The 21902-nt window shown below is 48.9% G+C and overlaps 1 protein-coding gene across 3 annotated transcripts in view; it reads right to left on the reverse strand.

The window, feature by feature from the left end:
* KCNAB2 (potassium voltage-gated channel subfamily A regulatory beta subunit 2) overlaps positions 1–21902 on the reverse strand; it is a 157240-nt gene that overhangs the window by 114795 nt on the left and 20543 nt on the right. The window contains exon 1 of one of the 3 annotated variants that reach the window (XM_029066331.2): positions 13839–14174. The exons of the other annotated variants lie outside the window; for them this stretch is intronic. The gene's annotated coding sequence lies outside the window, so the exon portion shown is untranslated. Of the gene's footprint in view, positions 1–13838; positions 14175–21902 lie in introns of those variants that run through there. 3 annotated transcript variants of the gene reach the window in all.

Here is a 21902-nt window from a genome sequence, read left to right on the forward strand (position 1 = left end):
TGGGGAAGTACACCCATTTCTCAAGGGTATCCATGTTGCTTTAGAAGTAACTGAGCTTCCTGGCAGGTTTATCCCCTACCTCTCCAGACTGAGTGGCTGGACCCTGCAAAGGGCAGGATTGCCAGAAGGTGGGCAGGGTGAGCGGCTGCCCAAGGACCTCTGAGTAGGACAGACCAACGCTGTTCCAACATAAAATCAGGCTGGATGCAGGCAGTTTTACCTAACCAGGGAATGTGGATTAACACTGCCCACTTTGGAACCAAGTGCGGGGGTCAGGTTTGCTCCAATTTAACCACTGGCTGAAGGGCTAGACGAGTAAATGTCAGTTGCTGTCCAGGTACAGATGAGGCAACCCATGTCTCTTCAGTCCCCCTCTTTGTCAATCAGTCAACCAATCAATCAATGGTATTTATTGAGCACTTACTACATGCAGAGTACTGTATAAGCGCTTGGGAGAGAACACAAAGAAGATGGTAGACACATTATCTGCCCACATGGACCTTACAGTCCAGACAGACGATTAGACTGTGAGCCTGTCATTGGGCAGGGATTGTCTCTAAATGTTGCCGAATTGTACATTCCAAGCCCCTAGTACAGTGCTCCGTACATAGTAAGCGCTCAATAAATACTATTGAATGAATGAATGACAAACCCTTTCTCTTTGGGGCAATCAAGTTTTGCTTTTTAATGATATTTGCTGAACTCTTACTATGTGCCAGGTACTGAACTATAAGTGCTGGGATATATACAAGATAATCAAATTGGACACAGTCTCTATCCTACATGGGGCTCACAGTTTCAATCCCCATTTTACAGATGAGGTAACTGAGGCACAGAGATATTAAGTGTCTTGCCCAAGGGCACACAACAGACAAGTTGAGCTTGGATTAGAGCCTAGGCTCTCTGACTCCCAGGCCCGGGTTTTTTCCACTAGGCCACATTGCTTCTCTAATGGAAACTTTATGCTGAGGTTCTAATAGGATGGATCAACAAAGACAGCATATTATGATCTACCTGTGGCAGCAGTAACTTCTAATGTGTTATATACAGCAGTGAACTATAGACACATGATGACTTGGAAGTTTTTCCTGTAACGGTTTCTGGGAAGTAGTATGGCCTACTTGTTAAAGCCCAGACCTGAGCCAGAGGGCCTGGGTTCTAATCCTGGCTCTGTCACTTGCCTGATGTGTGACCTTGGGTAAATCACTTAACTTCTCTGTGCCTCTGTTTGCTCAACTGCAAAAGGGGGATTCAATACCTGTTCTCCCTTCTACTTAGACTATGAGGCCCATTCGGGACAGGGACTGCTTCTGCCCTGATTAACTTGTATCACTTAAAAGGATGCTTGTCACATAGTAAGCGCTTAACGAGTAACATAAAAAGTTTCTCCTGGTGCCAAGTTTCATTTTTAATTTTGGTTCTTTAGTAAACATCCACCTTAAGAGTACACGTACGAATCCAAATATCTAAAGTAGTTAAAAAATGGGACTCATGCTCTGCAAACAGACTCATTCCACTGCCCTCTCCCTTTCGCTTTTGCTCTCCACAGAAAGATAGGAGGAAAAACAACTACTACGCTAAAAATGACCTACAGATGCTTGCAAAAAGCCACTGAGTGGGACTGGGACTCAATTCAGGCCTCGTACACTCAAAAGACTGAGCCAGTCATTGAATTCTTGGCCAGCCAGTAAACTGGCTTAGTTGACCAGGTGGAAGGGACCTTAGCTTAAAGCTACCCTGGTCCTCAACAAGCCAAACCATTCAGGTAAGAATGGCAGCCATAAGAACTGACAAGCCACTGCATTGGGGAGGGTGGGTGGAAGAGATAGAAATGAATATATATATATATATATATATATATATATATATATTTTCTCCTTTATGTCTGGTAAGAGGGCTAATCATGTGACTTAAATGTCAGTAGCCTAAAAGAGAGTAGGGCATTCTGGGAAAGATGTGTCCTTGAAGTCGCTTTGGTTCAGAGAGGACTCGTCAGTAGAAGACAAGTCTAAAAGACTTGCCTAACCCAAGTGGGGCTTAAAAGCACAGGGCTTTGCTTTCAAGTAACACACAACGTCCCTTCCCCCTCCCCGCAAAACACACACACACACACGTACACACACACGCCTGCCCGCCTCCACTGACTAATGTCAAAAAAGTCTATAAATACATGGCAGCTTGTGGTGGGAACTGCAGCAGTCTGACTGTCTGAGTCTGTAATCACAATTATAATTTGTAAAAATAACTGCCTATAGTACCCTCTTCACATACATTAATTTTCTTCAGATTTGGTTTTAAAATAATGAATTTATGAAATGCTCAGCTGGCTTCTTGGGTGCCTTCTGTGCTGCAGGAGAGAGCAGGTGTAGGTGAAAATACCACAAACTCTGGGACCTTGGAACGTCAGCCCCCCTAAATCCTGGCTAATCTTGAGTTTGGGAAGTAAAGCCTCCTGGCCGCCAAACTGGCCTTCTGGAGTAGGGAACAGGGACAAAACCCATGTTGGCTTTTGGCAGAGAAATCCTGTCTCCCCTGGAAAATAGTTCAAAACCCCCAAATAGTATAGTGATTAACCTGAAAGAGCAAAGAGAGAAATCCCAGCCAACTTGAGTGGCCCTGCAAGCTTTCTTTATCCCTCTTCTCATGTGCTAATAGTTTTGGCTTTTTAATGGAATATAAAGTCATAATAACCTATTCCAGGGTCAACAATAGAATTAAAATCCTCTGCCTGGGTCTCTCCTGAAATGCAGCCTGCTGATGGGGAATTTTAGGGGTTGAGATGCCTTGTAGATTAAATTGGACTTTCTATTTCTACTTATTCTTTTTGCCACCTTTCTTCCTGACTTCAGATGGACTTTCTATTTCTGGTTATTCTTTTTACTGCCTTTATTCCTGACTTCAGCTGGTCGTATAGCTTGTACATTCTCCCCGTTCTCTCCTGCTGCCCTGAAATAAAGCAAACATCAGTATTTCTGCCCATTTTACTTCATTGCCTTATTCAGACTGTGAGAGTGAAAGCTTCACTGGTGGTCTTGGGGCTTTGTTCATACCTTCTGCACTGTTGCCATCTTTGGATGGTGAAAATCAATTGATGACTCATATTTACTGAGAGTTCACTGTGTGCAGAGCACCGTATTAACCTCTTGGGAACGTACAACACAACACTAAAGCAGACACATTCCCTGACCCCAGTGGGTTTACAGTCTAGAGATGAAAAGAGTGTAAGCTCCTTGTGGGCAGGGAACATGTCTCCTGTTTCTGTTATCCTTTCCTAAATTCTTAGAACACTGTGTCCAATGCAATAAATGTCTTTTTAATGGTATCTGTTAAGTGTTTACTATATGTCAAACAGTGTTCTAAGCACTGGGGTAGATACAAGTGAATTAGGTTGGACACAGGCTCCTTCCTGCATAGGGCTCATGGTCAAAGTAGGAGGGAGAACAGGAGAATTGAGGCACAGAGAAGTTGTGACTTGTCCAAGGTCATACAGCAAGCATTTGGCAGAGGTGGGATTAGAACTCAGATCCTGTGACTCCCAGGTCCATGTTTTTTCTACTAGGCCATGCTGGTTCTCATATTATTCCATCTCCCCTTCTTTTTTCTCTTAGGAGGCTGGATTTTTTTCCCATCTTTTCATACCAGGTTATGCTAGGAGGTCAGATGACCAGTCCATAGGAACATAGCCCTTGTTGCTGTTCTCTGGGTGGCTTAGGCTTAAATCGGTCTTGGAATTGAAGCATATCAGAAAAACATACCAAACCTGAACTAAGGGGAGGGGAGGATATGGTGCATAGCTCCTCCCATCTGTGGACTTTGGACTGTGATGGTAGGTGTGGCTAATTTGGGTTCAGGTCCCAAAACGGAAGGGTCTAGGGAGGAATTAAAAGAAGATTTAGGGAAGCAGCGGAGCCTAGTGGAAAGAAGGAAGTGAGTGGGCTGGACTGTAGTAGGAAGACATGTGAAGTAAGATAGGAGGGGGGCAAGATCGGGTAACTGAGTGCTTAAAAGCAATGGAGTTTCTGTTTGACTCAGGGGTGGATGGGCAACCAATGGAGGTTCATGAGGAGTGGAGGGACATGGACTGAATTTTCTTTAGAAAAATGACCCATGAAGCACTGTGAAATATGGACTGGAGCAGGGAGAGACAGGAGACAGGGAGGTCAGCAAGAAGGCAAATGCAGTAGTCGAGGTGGGGTACGTTAAGTGCGTGGATGACTGCAGTAGCAGTTTCGATGGAGAGGAAAGGGAGGATTTTAGCAATATTGTGAAGGTAGAACCAATAGGATTTAGTGACTGATTGAATATGTGGGTTGAATGAGGGAGATGAGTCAAGGATAACACCAAGGTTATGGGTTTGTGAAACAGGGAAGGATGGTGGTGTTCTCTACACTGACGGGAAAGTCAGGGAAGGACAGGATTTTGGTGGGAAGATGAGGCGTTCTGTTTTGGACACGTTTAGTTTGAGATGGCAGGACATTTAGGTAGAGAGGTCCTGAAGGCAGGAGGAAATATGAGACTGCAGAGGAGGAGAAAGGTCAGGGCTGGAGATGTACATTTGGGAATCATCTGCATAGAGCTGGTAATAGAAGCCATCAATCAATCCATCGAACTTATTGAGCGGTTAATGTGTGCAGAGCACTGTACTAAGCACTTGGGAAAGTAATATAACAGAGTTGGTAGAGATGTTCCCTGTCCACAATGAGCTATGAGTTCTCCAAGGGAGTGGGTGTAGATGGATTATAGAAGGGGACCCAATACTGAGCCTTTAATGACCCCCACTGTCAGAAGGTGGGAGGCAGAAGAGAACCCTGCAAAAGAGAATGAGAAGGAGTCTTGTTGGAGTTCCTCAAGGGTCAGTTCTTGGCCCTCTTCTGTTCTCCATTTACACTTACTCCCTCGGTGAACTCATTCGCTCTTATGGCTTTGACTACCATCTCTACGCAGATGACACGCAGATCTACATCTCCGCCCCGTCCTCTCCCCCTCCCTTCAGGCTCGCATCTCCTCCCGCCTCCGGGACGTCTCCACCTGGATGTCGGCCCGCCACCTAAAACTCAACATGAGCGAGACTGAGCTCCTCATCTTCCCTCCCAAACCCGGTCCTCTCCCGGACTTCTCTATCACCGTGGATGGCACGACCATCCTTCCCGTCTCGCGGGCCCGCAATCTCGGTGTCATCCTTGACTCGTCTCTCTCGTTCACCCCACGCATCCTATCCATTGCCGAGACCTGCCGGTTTCACCTCTACAATATCGCCAAGATCCGCCCTTTCCTCTCCACCCAAACGGCTACCTTACTGCTACGGGCTCTCGTTATATCCCTGCTAGACTACCGTGTCAGCCTTCTCTCTGACCTCCCTTCCTCCTCTCTCGCCCCGCTCCGGTCTATTCTTCACTCCGCTGCCCGGCTCATCTTCCTGCAGAAACGATCTGGGCGTGTCACTCCCCTTCTTAAACAACTCCAGTGGTTGCCTATTGACCTCCGCTCCAAACAAAAACTCCTCACTCTAGGCTTCGAGGCTCTCCATCACCTTGCCCCTTCCTACCTCTCCTCCCTTCTCTCTTTCTACCGCCCACCCCGCGCGCTCCGCTCCTCCGCCGCCCACCTCCTCACCGCCCCTCGGTCTCGCCTATCCCGCCGTCGACCCCTGGGCCGCGTCCTCCCGCGGTCCCGGAACGCCCTCCCTCCTCACCTCCGCCAAACTGATTCTCTTCCCCTCTTCAAAACCCTACTTAAAACTCACCTTCTCCAAGAGGCCTTCCCTGACTGAGCTACCTTCTCCCTGTACTCCCTCTACCGCCCCCCCTTCACCTCTCCGCAGCTAAACCCTCTTTTCCCCCTTTCCCTCTGCTCCTCCACCTCTCCTTTCCCCTCCCCACAGCACTGTACTCGTCCGCTCAACTGTATATATTTCCATTACCCTATTTATTTTGTTAATGAATTGTACATCGCCTTGATTCTATTTAGTTGCCATTGTTTTTACGAGATGTTCTTCCCCTCGACTCTATTTATTGCCATTGTTCTTGTCTGTCCATCTCCCCCGATTAGACTGTAACCCCTCAAACGGCAGGGACTGTCTCTATCTGTTGCCGACCTGTTCATCCCAAGCACTTAGTACAGTGCTCTGCACATAGTAAGCGCTCAATAAATACTATTGCATGAATGAATGAATGAAAGGAGAACCAAGGCAGGACAATGTCAGCGAATCAAAGGTTTGATAAAGTTTCAAGGAGAGGTTGTTGGGAGGATTAGGATAAAGTAGAGGCCGTGGGATTTGGCAGGAAGAAGGTCACTGGTTACCTTAGAGCTTATAGTCTTGTAGACTGTAAGCTCACTGTGGGCAGGGAATGTGTCTGTTATATTGTACTCTCCCAAGGGCTTAGTACTGTGCTCTGCACACAGTAAGTGCTCAATAAATGTGATTGAGTGATTTTGAGAGGGCTGTTTCCATGGAAGCCAAATTGGAGGGGATCAAGGAGAGAATTGGAGGAGAGGTAGTGGAGATGGCAGAGGTAAACACCCCTCTCAAGAAGTTTGGAAAGGAATAGGAGGAGGGAGATGGGGTGATAACCAGAGGGAGCTGTGGGGAGGGTTTTTTTTTTTAGGATAGGGAAAACAATGGCATGTTTGAAAGCAGTGGGGAAGAAGCTGTTGGAAAGTCAACAGTTGAAGGTGGCAGTCGAGGAGGAAGAAGGGATTAATAATAGGAATGATCAATTCCCTACTGTGTGCAGAGATATGATCAAGGGACCAGTCAGATTCCTCTCTGGCTAGTGTGCTAATCTGTCCTAGAGCTAGACACTCGGGACCCAAGGGACTAGGAAGTTTAGCCATCAGGTTTGGGCATCTATATCTATATTCTAAGAGGCCTTCCCCAATGAAGTGCTCATTTCTCCTTCTTCCTCTTCCTTCCTGTGTCACCCTTGCACTTGGATTTCTATCTTTATTCACCCCACGCTTAGCACCACAGCACTTTATGTACATATTTGTAATTTATTTTAATGTCTGTCTCCCCGTATAGACTAAAGTTCCTTGTGGGCAGGGAATGTGTCTACCAATCCTGCTGTACTCTCCCAGGTGCTTAGCAATGATGATGACGATTGTGGTATTTGTTGAGCACTTACTGCATACCAGGCACTGTAGTAAGCGCTCGGGTGGATACAAGATCGTAAATTTGTTGTGGACAGGGAATGTGTCTGTTATATTGGACTTCCCCAAGCAATTAGTAAGGTGCTCTGGCACCTGAAAAATCTCCTTGGGCTGAGACCCACGTGAGAAGGCCCGCTCCCCTCTTTAGATTATAAACCTCTTGTGGGAAGGGATGGTGTCTTCTTACTCTGCTGTATTATATTCTCCCAAATGCTTAGTGCAGTGCTCTGCACACAATAAGCGCTCAATAAATACGACTGAGTGACTACAGGCAAATAGGGTTGGACACAGTTCCTGTCCCATATGGGACTCACAGTCTTAATCTCCATTTTACAGACGAGGTAACTGAGGCCCAGAGAAGTGAAGTGACTTGCCCAAGGTCACACAGCAGAAAAGTGGCAAAGCCAGGATTACCGTTGATTGATATTGCTCCCGGGCTGGCCGCCTCCCCTGCTTCAGAACCCCAGATGAAGATTGGGGCTGGCACTTCAATTCTAAGCCCAGGTTCTCGCCACTGATCACAGTGCCACTTGATCTCTCTTGTCTTTGCTGGGAGGGAGTGAAGATGATGATGATGGTGGTGGTATTCGTTAAGCGCTTACTATGTGCCGAGCACTGTTCTAAGCGCTAGATACAAGGTAATCAGGTTGTCCCATGTGGGGCTCACAGTCTTAATCCCCATTTTACAGATGAGGTAACTGAGGCACAGAGACGTTAAGTGACTTGCCCAAAGTCACAGAGCTGCCAAGTGAGGGAGATGGGATTAGAATCCATGACCTCTGACTCCCAACCCCTTGCTCTTTCCACTAAGCCACTCTGCTAAAGCAGACTGGGTGTCAGCACATGGCAAAGTTCAGGCAAAGGTGTTGTGCAACATACGGGGCTGAGTCATGGGCAAAGAGACCGCAGCATCATGTCAATGCCTTGTGCCACAGCACTGTGACCCAGCAGGTGGTTGCCATGGTGACCGCTGCAGTCTTCCCCGCCCACTTTAGCCTGGTATTTTTGGGATTCCTGCAGGGTCCCTCCACCTCATGGAACCCAGTGATTCCTCGGTCAGAAACTTTCACTGCTGATAGCACTGCCACTTCTCTTCTTGCAAAGCTGGGAGTTGCTGCACAGAGTGCTCAAGAGGTAGAGAAGCAGTGTGGCCTAGTGGAAAGAAGCCAGGCCTGGGAGTCGGAGGATCTGGGTTCTAATCCTAGCTCCCCCGCTTGTCTGCTGTGAGTGATAATAATATTGGTATTTGTGAAGTGCTTACTATGTGCAGAGCGCTGTTCTAAGCGCTGGGGTAGATACAGGGTCATCAGGTTGTCCCATGTGAGGCTCACAGTTAATCCCCATTTTCCAGATGAGGTAGTGAGGCACCGAGAAGTGAAGTGACTTGCCCCCAGTCACACAGCTGCCAAGTGGCAGAGGTGGGATTTGAACCCATGACCTCTGACTCCCATATTAGGCAAGTCACTTAACTTCTCTGTGCCTTATCTGTAAAATGTGGGGATTAAAACTGTGAGCCCCATGTGGGACATGGACTGGGTCCAAATTGATTATACTGCAATCACTTCAGCACTTAGTATAGTGCCTAGTCTGGCACATAGTAAGCGTTTAATAGATACCACTTAAAAAAAAAAGGTAGCAGTGATTGATTGCCGTTCCTTGATCTTTATGTGAATATCTTTATACTCTCTTTCTAATTGTCATTTATTTTAGTGTCTTTTCCCCATATTAGATTGCAAGTTCCTTGAGAGCAGAGAGCGTACCTGCTAATTCTTTTGTTTTCTCCCAGGCACTCAGTAGAGCTCTGCACATGATGGGTGCTCAACAAATACTATTAATTGAATCCCTCCTGGCCCCCTGCTGCTTCCCAGCAGTTATGGACTGAACTAATCATTGTGGCTTAAATCCAGGCCTACTGGCACCTGAAAAATCTCCTTGGGCTGAGACCCATGTGAGAAGCTCTGGCCCACTCCCCTCTTTAGATTATAAGCCTCTTGTGGGCAGGGATGGTGTCTTCTTACTCTGCTGTATTATATTCTCCCAAATGCTTAGTACAGTTCTCTGCACACAATAAGCACTCAATACATACCACTGATTGACAAACCCAAGTCTCCCACCTCCCAGAGTCACGCTCTTTCCACTGGACTGACAGCAAGCTATAACAACTTGTTCACATGCCTCATGGTATTTTGCTTCTTTTCAGAATTTATTTTACACACACACACACACACACACACACACACACACACACACACACACAGAGTCAGTCTTGGATATAATAATGTTGATATTTGTTAAGCGCTTACTATGTGCAGAGCACTGTTCTAAGGGCTGGGGTAGCTACAGGATAATCAGTTTGTCCCACGTGAGGCTCACAGTTAAGCCCCATTTGACAGATGAGGTAACTGAGGCACAGAGAAGTGAAGTGACTTGCTCACGGTCACACAGCTGACAGGTGGCAGAGCCAGGATTCGAACCCATGACCTCTGACTCCCTAGCCCGGGCTCTTTCCCTGAGCCATGCTGCTTCTATCAGGAATGGACAAAAGGAAAATATCCCATGGAAAATGAGAATAGGTAAATTAGCACTAAGTGGATTGATCATGGGCCTGGTAGTATGACAGACATGGGTTCTAATCCTGGCTCTACTACTTGACTTCTGTGTGACCTAGGGCAAGTCATTTCACTTCCTCTGTGCCTGAGTTACCTCATCTATAAAATGGGGATTGAGAATGTGAGCCCCATGTGGGACAGGGAATCTGCCCAATCCAATTTGCTTGCATCCACCCCAGTGTGGCTGAGGCAAGGGCACGGGGGAATAAATATTCAACCTAGTAACCATCCCCTCGGACCGATTTCTTACTTAAACCATAAGTGGGGGAAAGAAGAGAGGTTTGGTAAGTCCTTCAAATGCAGTGCAGCTCCTAGGAAATCTCACGCTCTGCAGCTCCCTGCTTCCCTGAGTGCTCTTCCACAAGCAGTGATTCTGGAGCCAGTCCCAGGAAAGTGGAAAGACCTTCAGCTTGAGGAAGAATTCCCTTTCCCAGGTGCTGCAGGATGTCCCCTGTTCTGAAGAACTCAGAAACTAACTTGCAGGCTGAGAAAAAGGACTTATCCTCTCGGTGCTCCAGAGACCTGGCCTGTCCAACCCTTGGGAGTAGGACCCTTGGGAGAGAAGCAGCGTGGCCTTGTGGATAAAGCCCGGGTCTGGGAGTCAGAAGGACCTGGGTTCTAATCCTGGCTCTGCCACTGGTCAGGTCTGTGACCTTGGGCAATTCATTTCTCTGTGCCTCAGTTACCTCATCTGTAAAACAGGGATTAAGTCTGTGAGCTCCAAGTAGATCAAGGACTGTTTCAACCTGATTAGCTTGTACCTATCCCAGAACTTAGTACAGTGGCTGGCACAGAATAAGTGCTTAACAGACATCATGAACCACTGCCCTCCACCAAAAAAAAACAAAACCAAAAACACACACGCACGGTGCAGGAAGACACATTGGAATCAATCTCTGCAGGCTGATCCAGTCAGGCAAGCAGGATGAGGAGAGCAGCATGGTTTCTTCCTCTTTGGCCCGGTCACTGGCCCGAGACTGCAGTCTCCCTCTGTCCGGCAGCCCTGGCACGCCTGTTCCTGGGTCCCTGCCCCAAATTTCACCAGGATGAGCAAGCCAGGATGTCCTGAATGGATCCCAGCCCCTCTAATATTCCTCATCGTCCGGCTTTGGGGACCATCCCAACAGCCCCCGAGTGGACCTACAGAAGAGAAGCCTCAGTGGCTGACCTCTACAGTAAAAATGGCATGAGCCTCAGGGTGCTCTCCACCATCTGTCATCTGAGAATTTTCCCAGGCTACTTTGGGAAGCCTGCCATGCCCACAGCCATGGCCACATAGAGTCGTTCAGCCGAGATGCCAACCTCGCTTCTCGCAGGCCCTCTCCCAGTGTCAACTCTGCACTGCAGCAATGAGGGGAGAGGGGGAGGAAAGTGGGCAATTGTTCGAGGCTCCACTCCCTCTAGCCCCCTCACCCCTGGCTGCTGATCAGAGCCAGAGAGCCCGCCCACTTAGCTGGAGAGTCAGAGACTGGGCTTCGTCGCCCGGGTTCACGAGACCGCCACTCAGGGTCTCCCTCAGCTGGGGACTCTGGGAAGAAAGCGAGCCTGGAGTGGGGTGAGACAATCCCTCGGTTTCTATTCCGGCTTTGAGTTTCAGGGGGTAATGTGGAATAAGGTGGGGGAGAAAGGGAACTTTTTTATAAGTGGAAAAAGGAAATTTCCACACCTCTCTCTGGCCGTGAGTGCCCGTTTCCCTGCGACAGCAAAATCTCCCTTGATTCCTAGCATGGGCCCTTGAGGATGGGGGAAGGAGCACGATGAGCTCTGCTGAGGCCCACGGGCTCCTGCTTCCTTTCCTTCTCAGGGAACTGGAAAGAAGTGACTTCAAATACTGCACCAGCAGATGGCAGCCCGGTCCCCAAGGCAGACTACGGGGCACTCTGCCATTTGCCTCTTTCCGTTTTTGGCTATTCTGCATTGCTTCATCAGCATCTGGTTCTGAAAACACTTTTCAGGTCACGGCAGGGCAGGGGCAAAAGGAAGGATTTGGGGGAAGGACGATGGATGTCGGTGAAACCCATGCTGGAGCACAGAGGGACTGACATCTACTGGGAACCTTTCCTGGACATTTGGAGGCAGAGGAGGAAATGGGGGGCTGTGGAAAATGCTACATCCACATGTCAATCCCACAAACAGGCAATCCCCTCAGCAAAGCCCAGAGACTTCCTCTGCCCGCCCCATTCCTGCCCCCTGGTTGCCGGGATTGCCTCTGGCCTTGAGTCCAGGCACAGACCTGTAGCTCGGACAAAACCTCTCCTTGCTGATTTTCAGCCCGGGCCTTGACAGCTGTCGTGGGTGGGGTGGGAGAGGGCAGAGCGGATTCCTGCCCAAGCTTCCTGGAGGTGGCCCAGCCCCAGAATGCTCAAACCCTTTCCAACCGAGCAAAAGATGCCTTCATTTGGGATGGTCAAATGGGGAATCAAGAGAGGGGTTATAATGAGCAGGTTAGGACAAAAGCATCTTGGGACAACAAAAACTATTGCATTACTATGTTAGCTCTGTGCCTTCCCCAACGCTTGCCAGATGGGACACGCTCCCTGAATCACATGGGACTCACAATCTATCCCCCCATTTTACAGAAGAGGAGACTGCGGTCCAGAGGGGTTAAGCGACTTGCCCCAGGTCACACATAGCAGGCCGGGAGCAGAGCTGGGACTAGAACCCAGGTCTGCTTACTCTCAGGCCCGTGCTCTTTCCTCTTGGCCATCCTGGGAACGACAGGTTTATTCGACATTCAGTTCTCACTTTCAGGTCCCCAAAGAGGACTGCCCAGACAATCAAGATGGCAAAGATCCTCATCCTTTCAGCTTCCCAAGAATCAGCAAAGCCCAAGTCTCAGGAGAGACAGCTGGTCAAACCTGGTTTGGACTGGAGTTGGAGGCACCCAGTGACCAATCCTGGCATCCTTTCTCCAAGAAATCTTCCTGGAGCCTCAGGAAGGTAATGCAATCCTACAGAAGCCATTACTGTAGAAGGGAGCCTCACAGATAGGGCCCCTCACAAGCGAGGTCGCCATCTTGCAGACCCTGAGCGAGCAACACTAAGCTCAAGTTTGGGCTGAAGGGAGTCTCATAATTCGACCCTCTCTCAGGCACTACTTGACCAGGTGTGCTCTCATCCTCCACCCCTGCCACAATTCCATTCCCATTATTTGAAGCAGGCCAGCCTCCAGAAAGTGCCCCTACCCCCGCCCCCCCCCCCCCCCACAAAACTTAGGAAGAGAGTAGACACCCTAGCCCAAGCAGAGCAGGATCCAGAGTGAGCTGCAAGGAGTTCAAGGAGGAATCCAAACATCCACTCTCTGCATGAGGCTTCATGCCGTTTCCCTCTAAATAGGATTGAGAAATCTTTTTTTTCACAGCCGCTCACCCTTCCTATCACCCTGGCCTTTCCACCTACTTTGATCACACTGAACTGGCTATATTTGCTCTGCCCGTCCCAGACCCCAGCAGGGTCTGCTTTTCGTTGGGATGACCAGACGAACTTCCTGTACTTTTGTCGGCGGCTTTCAAATTGCCTCCCGGAGCTGAAGCCTTAAATCTGGGGTGGGGAGTTGGCCGGCTAGCCAGCCCACTGTCACAGAAAGGCCCCTACAGAAAGGTCCCATGGTGGAACTACCCACCATGCGCAGACTCTGCGCTGTGGAATCAGCTTTCGACGCTTCCTGGGTTCAGGAGTCCCCTTTGTGAATGTTCACCCAGGGTGGGCAGCTTTCTGCCCTACATCTGGAGAAACAGAATCGTGTCCTCCGTGGTCACAGCCCCCGGGGTCCTGCCGACTAATGGTCGAGCGCCCCTGACTCCACTTTAACCAAGGATATTTTTCCCCCATGCATTCCATAGAAGCAACTGGACCTAACGTCCAAGGGCCACCAACCCTCCTGGAACACATTTTTCACCGGCTCCTTTGAGTGAGTGCAGCCGGGAAAATCCAGTTTATAGAAATAAAAGCCTGAGCCTTCCCCGCTCCCGATCACGCTTCCTGCTGCACTGCACCGGCACAGCCCGGCACGGGAGAACCCCGCACCTTGCGGAGAGACCACCGCTGCCAACCACCACGGCTTCTCAGCCCTGCACCTACCTCTGCGGGGACTCCGGGGGAAGCAGAAATCCGCCCCCGGATCTGCACCGTATCATCGGCCAGGCAGGCAGCGGGAGGCCGTGGGGATGGAGGGGAGGTTCTGGGGGACGCGGGGGAGAGAAGAGGGAATCCCCTCCCCCCCCGACAGTCCGCCGAAATGGTAAGTGTCGATGAGAGCTAGATTCCAAGCGGGCAGTGTGACAGGAAGCTTTCGATTACCCCATTCCCTATGCCTCGGAGAAGACAAAAGGGGTTAGAGAGGACGAGGAAGGGGGGGTGGAGATGGGAGGGAGCTGGGAGGAAGCCGATCAGCTTAATTCCAAAGACAGGCTGCGATCCACTGAACTGAGCTGAGGTAAAGAAGGGGAGGGGAAAAAAGGGAACGAAGATGAGGAAGAAGAAAGGAAACCTATGCAGTTCCTGCAGCTAGAAATGCCCCGGCCCGCTGGTCGCCCGCCGATACTGACTCAGCAAGCTTGAGTCCCCAGCCTGGTCTGTCTACCTTGATGGAGTTGTCAAAGGCTCAGGGTTTGGGGGTGGTGGGAGGGGGCCCAGGGTGGCTTCAGAAGGCGGCGATCAGCACACTCCCACTAGCCTCCCCAGCACAGAGGAGCTGGCTTGAACTGTTTGAGCCTTGTTGGGGGAAGGGGAAGAGGAGGAGGAAAAGCACATGAGTCACGAGCGAATGGCTTTTGGGTCCTGTTCACTGGAGTTGTCGCACCTCCCCCCTCCCCAACCACCTCCTGCTGCACACATGCTGATGATCCGTTGCAGCTGATTTTCGCCCCACGTCTCCATCTTAGCATTTCTTCCCATGACAAAATTGGTTGCGGCAAACTGACCTCGGGGCTTAACCAGTCAGTCAGTCAGTCAGTCGATTGTATTTACTGAGCACTTACTGGGAACACAGCACTGTTCTAAGCGTTTGGGAGAGTACAATGTAACAATAAACAGACATATTCCTTTCCCACAACAAGCTTACGGACTAGAGGGAGAGACAGACGTTAATTTGAATAAATAGTAGAAATAAATGATAAACTCTACAGACCAGGCTTCAGAACATCCCCAAACCAACAAGAGGGGAGTCTGCGACCCCTCAGCTGGTCACTGAGGCCAAGTCCGGAACCTTCCAGGCTTCACTGGGACGTCCATCACAGATGATAGCTAGTGGAGCTGGTCAGTGTGTGGGAAGGCAGTGAAGGAATGGAGTCAGGGGAGAGGCCGGCTTGACCTCTCCTCTGATGATACAGTTGAGATGGTCACTGCCTAGGTTAGCCAGCATAAAGGTCCGGGCTGGGTGACAGTCTTGTGTAGGAACTGAAAAGCTCTTGGTTTGTTTTGGGTGCTGCTTCCCTCCATTCCACTTGGGGAGCTGGCTGGGGACCTCTTATGGGCAGGCCATATGGGGAATGATCCTCTTTCTGGGTGTGACAGCTCACCTAAACGGTGCCCAAACTCAACTCTTCTGGAGGGCAGAGCCCTGTTTATTGGCCTAGGAGACTAAACTCACTGCCAGATACCCCAGAAGAGCGGTGGCATAATCTGTGTTGGGGAAGGGATGGGAGGAGGAAAGGCAGGCATCTGCTTGGATTAGTTTACACTTTTCCCCACCCCAGAGTTAGGTCAATGTGAAAGCGGAAATAATGGAACCCTGAACATATTCAGCGCCTCTCCAGAGAGGGCTGGGAGAACTCTTATGGGTGTCTCATTTGGCCTCACAAAATCTCTTTCAGGGAAACAAGGGGTTGTACTGGAGAGGCAGCAAGGGCTAGTAGAAAAGGCACTGGGCTGGGAGTTAGAATACTAGACCTAGGAGTTCTACTCTACTGTACTTTTCAGTTCCCACACAAGTCTGTCACCCAGCTTGGGCCTTTGTGCTGGCTAACCTAGGCAGACCCTCTCAACTGTAACATCAGAGGAGAGGTCAAGCTGGCCTCTCCACTGTCTTCCCCTTGACGCTGTTTAGTGCCATTGTTCTTGTCTGTCCGTCTCCCCCGATTAGATTGTAAGCCCGTCAAACGGCAGGGACTGTCTCTATCTGTTGCCGACTTGTTCATCCCAAGCGCTTAGTACAGTGCTCTGCACATAGTAAGCGCTCAATAAATACTATTGAATGAATGAATGAACCATTTCTTCACTGCCTTCCCACACACTGACCAGCTCCACTAGCTGTCATCTGTGATGGATGTCCCAGTGAAGCATAGAAGGTCCCGGACTTGGCCTCAGTGACCAGCTGAGGGGTCGCAGACTCCCCTCTTGTTGGTTTGGGGATGTTCTGGAGCCTGGTCTGTAGGGTTTGTCATGTATTTATACTATTCATTTTAATGTCTATCTCACTGGGACTCATGACCTTGGCAGGGAATTTAAATAGTCTGGGCCTCAATTTCCTCCCTCATAAATGGGAATGAGATACCTGCTCCCCCTTATTCTTAGAGCATAAGCTCCACACGGGACAGGAACTGTATTCTTTCTGTCTCATGACTATGCTTGGCTTAACCAATGCTCAGCACATAGTGTAGGCATACTAAATACCATCTCTAACTAGGGACACTGAATAGTAATGATAATAATAACTGTGATATTTGTTAAGTGTTTTCTAGGTGCCAAGCACTGTAGTAAATGCTGCTGTAGATACAAAATAATCAGGTTGGACACAGTCTGTGCCTCAGTTGGGGCTTGGAGAAGCATAGATGGTGAAGTCACTTGTCCTTAATCAAACACGAGAAGCAGCGTGGCCTAGTGGAAAGAGCATGGGTCTGGGAGTCAGAAGGATCTGGGTTATAATCCCAGCTCTGCCACTTGTCTGCTGTGTGACCTTGGGTAAGTCACTTCACTTCTCTGGACCTCAGTAACCTCACTTGTAAAGTGGGGATTAAGAGCGTGGGTAGAACGGTGCCTGGCAGAAAGTGATTAACAAATACCATAAAAAATTAGGGAGGACTGGTCTGGCCTGATGTCAGTCAGCCGATCATATTTCTTAAGTACTTACTGTGTGCAGAGCACTGCACTGTCTTTTAATAGATTAACAGGCACATTCCCTGCCTACAACGAGCTTGGCTCCAAGTTTGGATCCTCAGGGCCTAATCCTAGCTCTGCCTCAGACTTGCTGCAGCAGGTTCTGACCCGGTCACTCTCCTGCCTTAGTTATTCATCTGAGTAATGGGTATCCCATCTTATAATGGGCATGGCTGGCTCTGGGAGGCAGGGGTCCTACTGCAGCATGATCCTCTACTGCAGGGAGGCCCCTCGATACTGAGCAAAAAGGGTCAGTCCAGCAGGAGGTCTGGTGGGAGTTCTGCAGCAGCATTCCCGACCCCTGCTTTATTTAATCATCCTTAATCCAAAGACAGGTTGCCATCCCGACCCAGCTGCCTCCTCCTCCTCTCCCTCCAGTTAATCAATAAAATGTCAGAGAGACCGGTCTGTCTCCCCACGGATGGAGCCGGCTGTTCCAGCCGCTGCGCGTGACTCTCCAGAGAGGAAGGCAGTTTGCCCTTGCAAGCTCCCCACTCCCCCAAACCCTGGTGGTACAATCAGTGCTAGGGGATCTTCTGAGTCCACCCCACCTGATTGCCATTGTACAAGCTCAGTCACAGCTCTGGCTCAGTGGGAAGAGCCTGGGCTTGGGAGTCAGAGATCATGGGTTCGAATCCCAGCTCTGCCACTTGTCAGCCGTGTGACTGTGGGCAAGTCACTTAACTTCTCTGTGCCTCAGTTCCCTCATCTGTAAAATGGGGATTAACTGTGAGCCTCACGTGGGACAACCTGATTACCCTGTATCTACCCCAGCGCTTAGAACAGTGCTCGGCACATAGTAAGAGCTTAACAGATATCAACATTATTATTATAACAGCTACCCCCTCGATGCTCAGCTTTCCCAAACTCAACACAGCCCTCCTTTTGGCCACCCCCAACCCCGACCCTCACGCTGGTGGCTTGTGCAGTTTTCTATATGACTCCTGTCCCCAAACTCCCCCCCAAAGGAAACAAACATCCCCACCCCGGCTTTAAAAAGAAAGGTGGGAATAATAATAATAATATTAGCATTTGTTAAGCACTTAGTATGTGCCACGTACTGTACTAAGTGCTGGGGTAGATACTACACAATCAGGTCTGACATAGTCCCTGTTCTATATGGGCCTCAGAGGCTAAGGGGGAGGGAGAACAGGTACTGAAGTCCCATTTTATAGATAAGGACACTGAGGCACAGAGAAGTTAAGAGGCTTGACCAAGGTCACACAGCAGACAAGTGACAGACTGAGAGCTCTATGTGGGACAGAGACTGTGTCCCATCTGATCATCTGGTATTTACCTCAGTGCCTAGTACAGTGCCTGAGACATAGTATGCACTTGACATATACCATAAAAAGTGGCAGAACTGGGATTAGAACCCAGGTCCTCTCACACCCAGGCCAGCGATCTTTCTACTAGGCCACGCTGCTTCCCACAGAAACTCGAAGGTCCTCCCCAAGGTCACCTTCAAAAATAAGCAGCAAGGTCTGGATGAGCAGGCCTGATCTTTGCTCTCGAGGAGCTGTTCTACTTTAGGGAGGATTCATCCGGCCTGATGTCAGTCGATCATATTTATTGAGCTCCTACTGTGTGCTGAGCCCTGTACTAAGACATGAACCTCCCTGCCTACAATGAGCTCGGCTCAGGGCTTGGATCCTTGGGGCCTAACCCTAGCTCTGCCTCAGATTTCCAGCAGGAGGTCCTGACCCGGTCACTCTCCTGCCTTAGTTATTCATCTGAATGATGGGCATCTTGTTCAATGCTCTGCCCAAAGTAGATGTCAAAAAAATGCTGTTATTGAAACTGTTATTGGTGATGCCAAACTGTATCCTCTCCCTGCTCTCTAGGATGTTACAAGAATGAATACTACTACTAATAATAATAGTACCTCGAGTTTCTAGAGTGGTTTCATTCTTCCAAAGCACTTTATTATTGTACTTACCGCACTCTGTCCTCCTAAATCCCTGTCAATCAATTGATGAGGAGCATTGATTGAGTGCCTGCATGCAGAGCATTGTACTAAGTGTTCGGGAGAATATAATAGAACTAGTAAGCATGTTCCCTCCCCTCAAGAAGCTTACAATATAGCCAGGGAGATGGACACTAAAATGAATTGCAGATATGAGAAAGCTGAAGAATACACAGATACATACATAAGTGTCCAAGTGCTTATGTGATGCAAAAGTGCTGAACTGGCCTTTCGTGGGGAATATACGGTGGAGAGACAAGAGTTTAATAAGGGAAGACTTGCTGGAGGAGATGCAATTTCAGAAGGGCCTCGAAGATGGGGAAAGCAGTGAGTGTTCTGCCAGTTGTGAATGGAAAGGGGGCTCTGGGGAGAGGGAAGGTGTGAGCAAAAAGTCAATAGCAAGAGATTTGACAGCCAAAGTTAATAGGATGCCTTAAGAGGAATGAAGAGTGTGAACTGAGTGGGTGGTGGAAAGGTGAGAGTATAAAAGTAAGAGAGAGCTGATGAAGTGCCTTAAAGCCAACGGTGGAGATGTTCTACTTGATGCGAAGAGGACGGGGTAGTCGTTGGAGGATTTCAAACAGTGAAGAGACGTATGCAGAATCAGGTTTTAGAAGAAAGATCTGGGCAGCAGAGTTAAGTACGGATTTGAGAGAGACGTGACTGAGGCGGGGGGTTGACGAGGTGGCCAAAGCAGTAGTCAAGCTGGTATATGACAAGTAAGAGATTGAGATGAGGAAATTGAGGCTCAGCTTAATAGTAGTAATAATAATGAAGGTATTTGTTAAGCATTTACCATGTGCCAAGCACTATTCTAAGCATTGGGGTAGATACAAGGTAATCAGGTTGTCCCACATTGGGCTCACAGTCTTAATCCCCATCTTATAGATGAGGTAATTGAGGCACAGAGAAGCTAAGTGACTTGCCCAAAGTCACACAGCTGATAAGAGGAGGAATCAGAATTAGAACGCATGACCTCTGACTACCAAGACCAGGCTCTTTCCACTAAGCCATGATTCAGCAAGGTTAGGTACCACAGCAGGCCAGAGGCAGAGCTGGGATTAAAAGTCAATCTCTCTCTGCCTTCTGAGCCTATTCCTCCCCCTTACATTGCGAGTCAGTCCCTTGTGCAACAGGGATTGTATCCTATCTGATTATTTTGTATCTACCTGAATGCTTAGCACATAGGAAGTACTTCACAAATACCAGAAGCAGCGTGGCCTAGTGGAAAGAGCATGGGCTTGGGAGTCGGAGGACCCCCTAATTCTGGGTCCGCCACTTGTCTGCTGTGTGACTTTGGGTAACCTCAGTTACCTAATCTGTAAAATAGGGATTAATACTGTAAAGTCTATAGGGGACAGGGATCTACATGGGACAGGGACTGGGTTCAGCCTGATTATCTTGTATCCACCTCAAAGCTTAGTACATTGCTAAGCGTGTAGTAAGCATTTAACTATTACCATAAAAAAACCAAACCAAAGAAAAACAAACCCCACAGTTCTGATCACAATGATGTTCTTTTCACTAGCTCAAGCTGCCTCTGAGCAGAAGCGAGAGAAGAATTACGAGGACAGTTGAGATCCTCAGATGAGAACAGAGCATCCCGACACAGCCCCTGGCCGTTGATGGTAACTGGAGCCTCCCACCCACTGTTCATTTCATAAGCCGTGTGGTCGACCTTTGAAGGGTCAGGGTAGAACAAGCGATGGCTCCGTGCTCCCCATCGTTGCCACTGCCAAAAGAAATCAGACAAGCACAACTGGACAGCGGGACTCCCGCCACCCACCCCAAAAGAAAGGCCCGAACAAGTGGGTGGCTTCTGGGCCACTACTTGTTTAATAGCCAAGGAGGCAGCAGTGACGCTTGGTGATGTCCAAGAGAAGCAGTGTGGCTCAGTGGAAAGAGCACGGGTTTAGGAGTCAGAGGTCACGGGCTCTAATCCCAACTCCGCCACCTGTCAGCTGTGTGACTTTGGGCAAGTCACTTCACTTCTCGTGCCTTAATTACCTCATCTGTAAAATGGGGATTAAGACTGTGAGCCTCACGTGGGACAACCTGATTACCCTGTATCTACCCCAGCGCTTAGAAAAGTCCTCGGCACATAGTAAGTGCTTAACAAATGCTAACATTATTATTATGTCCAAGGGTCTGAGCCACCCTACTGAGGAACGCATTGCTTTTTCCAGGCGGGGAAGGGGCCAGAAGGGGCTCTCCCTCACCCAGACTAAATAGGCTCATGCCAGTTTGACTCTAAGCTCTAGAGTGCAAGGTTGTTGTGGGAAGGGAATGTGTCTGTTATTTTGTTGTTTTGTACTCTCCCAGTTGCTTAGTACGGTGCTCCGCACATAGTAAGTGCTCAATAAATATAATTGATTGATTGATTGGTGGGGGTAGGCCTCAGTGATGCTACTGACACAGACTTGAAAAGTAGATGATGATCTTCAGCGGTCCATCGAGTGGGACAGTGTCGGCCGTGCCCTCGTCTTTTCACCCAAACCTTCCCACTGCTGGGCATGGACAGGATCTTGCCATCTTGAGTGACATCCAGTAGTGATAATGGTATTTGTTGAGCACTCCCTGGGTACAAGGCACTGTACTGGGCACTTGGGCAAGTACCTGAGAAGCAACAGACAAGCTCCCTGCCCATTTAGAGCTAACATACACCTAAAATAACTACAATAATAATAATATTTGTTAAGTGCTTACTGTATGCCAAGGACTATATTAAGTTCTGGGATAGATATAGGATAATCAGGTCCCACAAGAGGCTCACAGAGTAGGAGGGAGAGCAGGTACTGAATCCACATTTTGTTGATGAGGGAACAGAGATACAGAGAAGTTAAGTGACTTGCCCAAGATCACACAGCAGGTAAGTGGCAGAGCTGGGATTTAAACCTGAGGCTTCCGACTCCCAGGCCTGGACTCGTCCCATTAGGCAGTCCTGTTCGCCTACTAGGGGAAAAAGACTTACAATTATTTACCAATAGGATAATAGCAATAAATGACTGATTGGACAAATGATTGAAGAGTATATGCAATGCTGATGAATGCTATAAATTAATGCCTGATGGCTAGAGGTGGGG

This window comes from Ornithorhynchus anatinus, chromosome 5 (assembly GCF_004115215.2).
Source record: "Ornithorhynchus anatinus isolate Pmale09 chromosome 5, mOrnAna1.pri.v4, whole genome shotgun sequence".
NCBI classification, from domain to species: Eukaryota; Metazoa; Chordata; class Mammalia; order Monotremata; family Ornithorhynchidae; genus Ornithorhynchus; species Ornithorhynchus anatinus.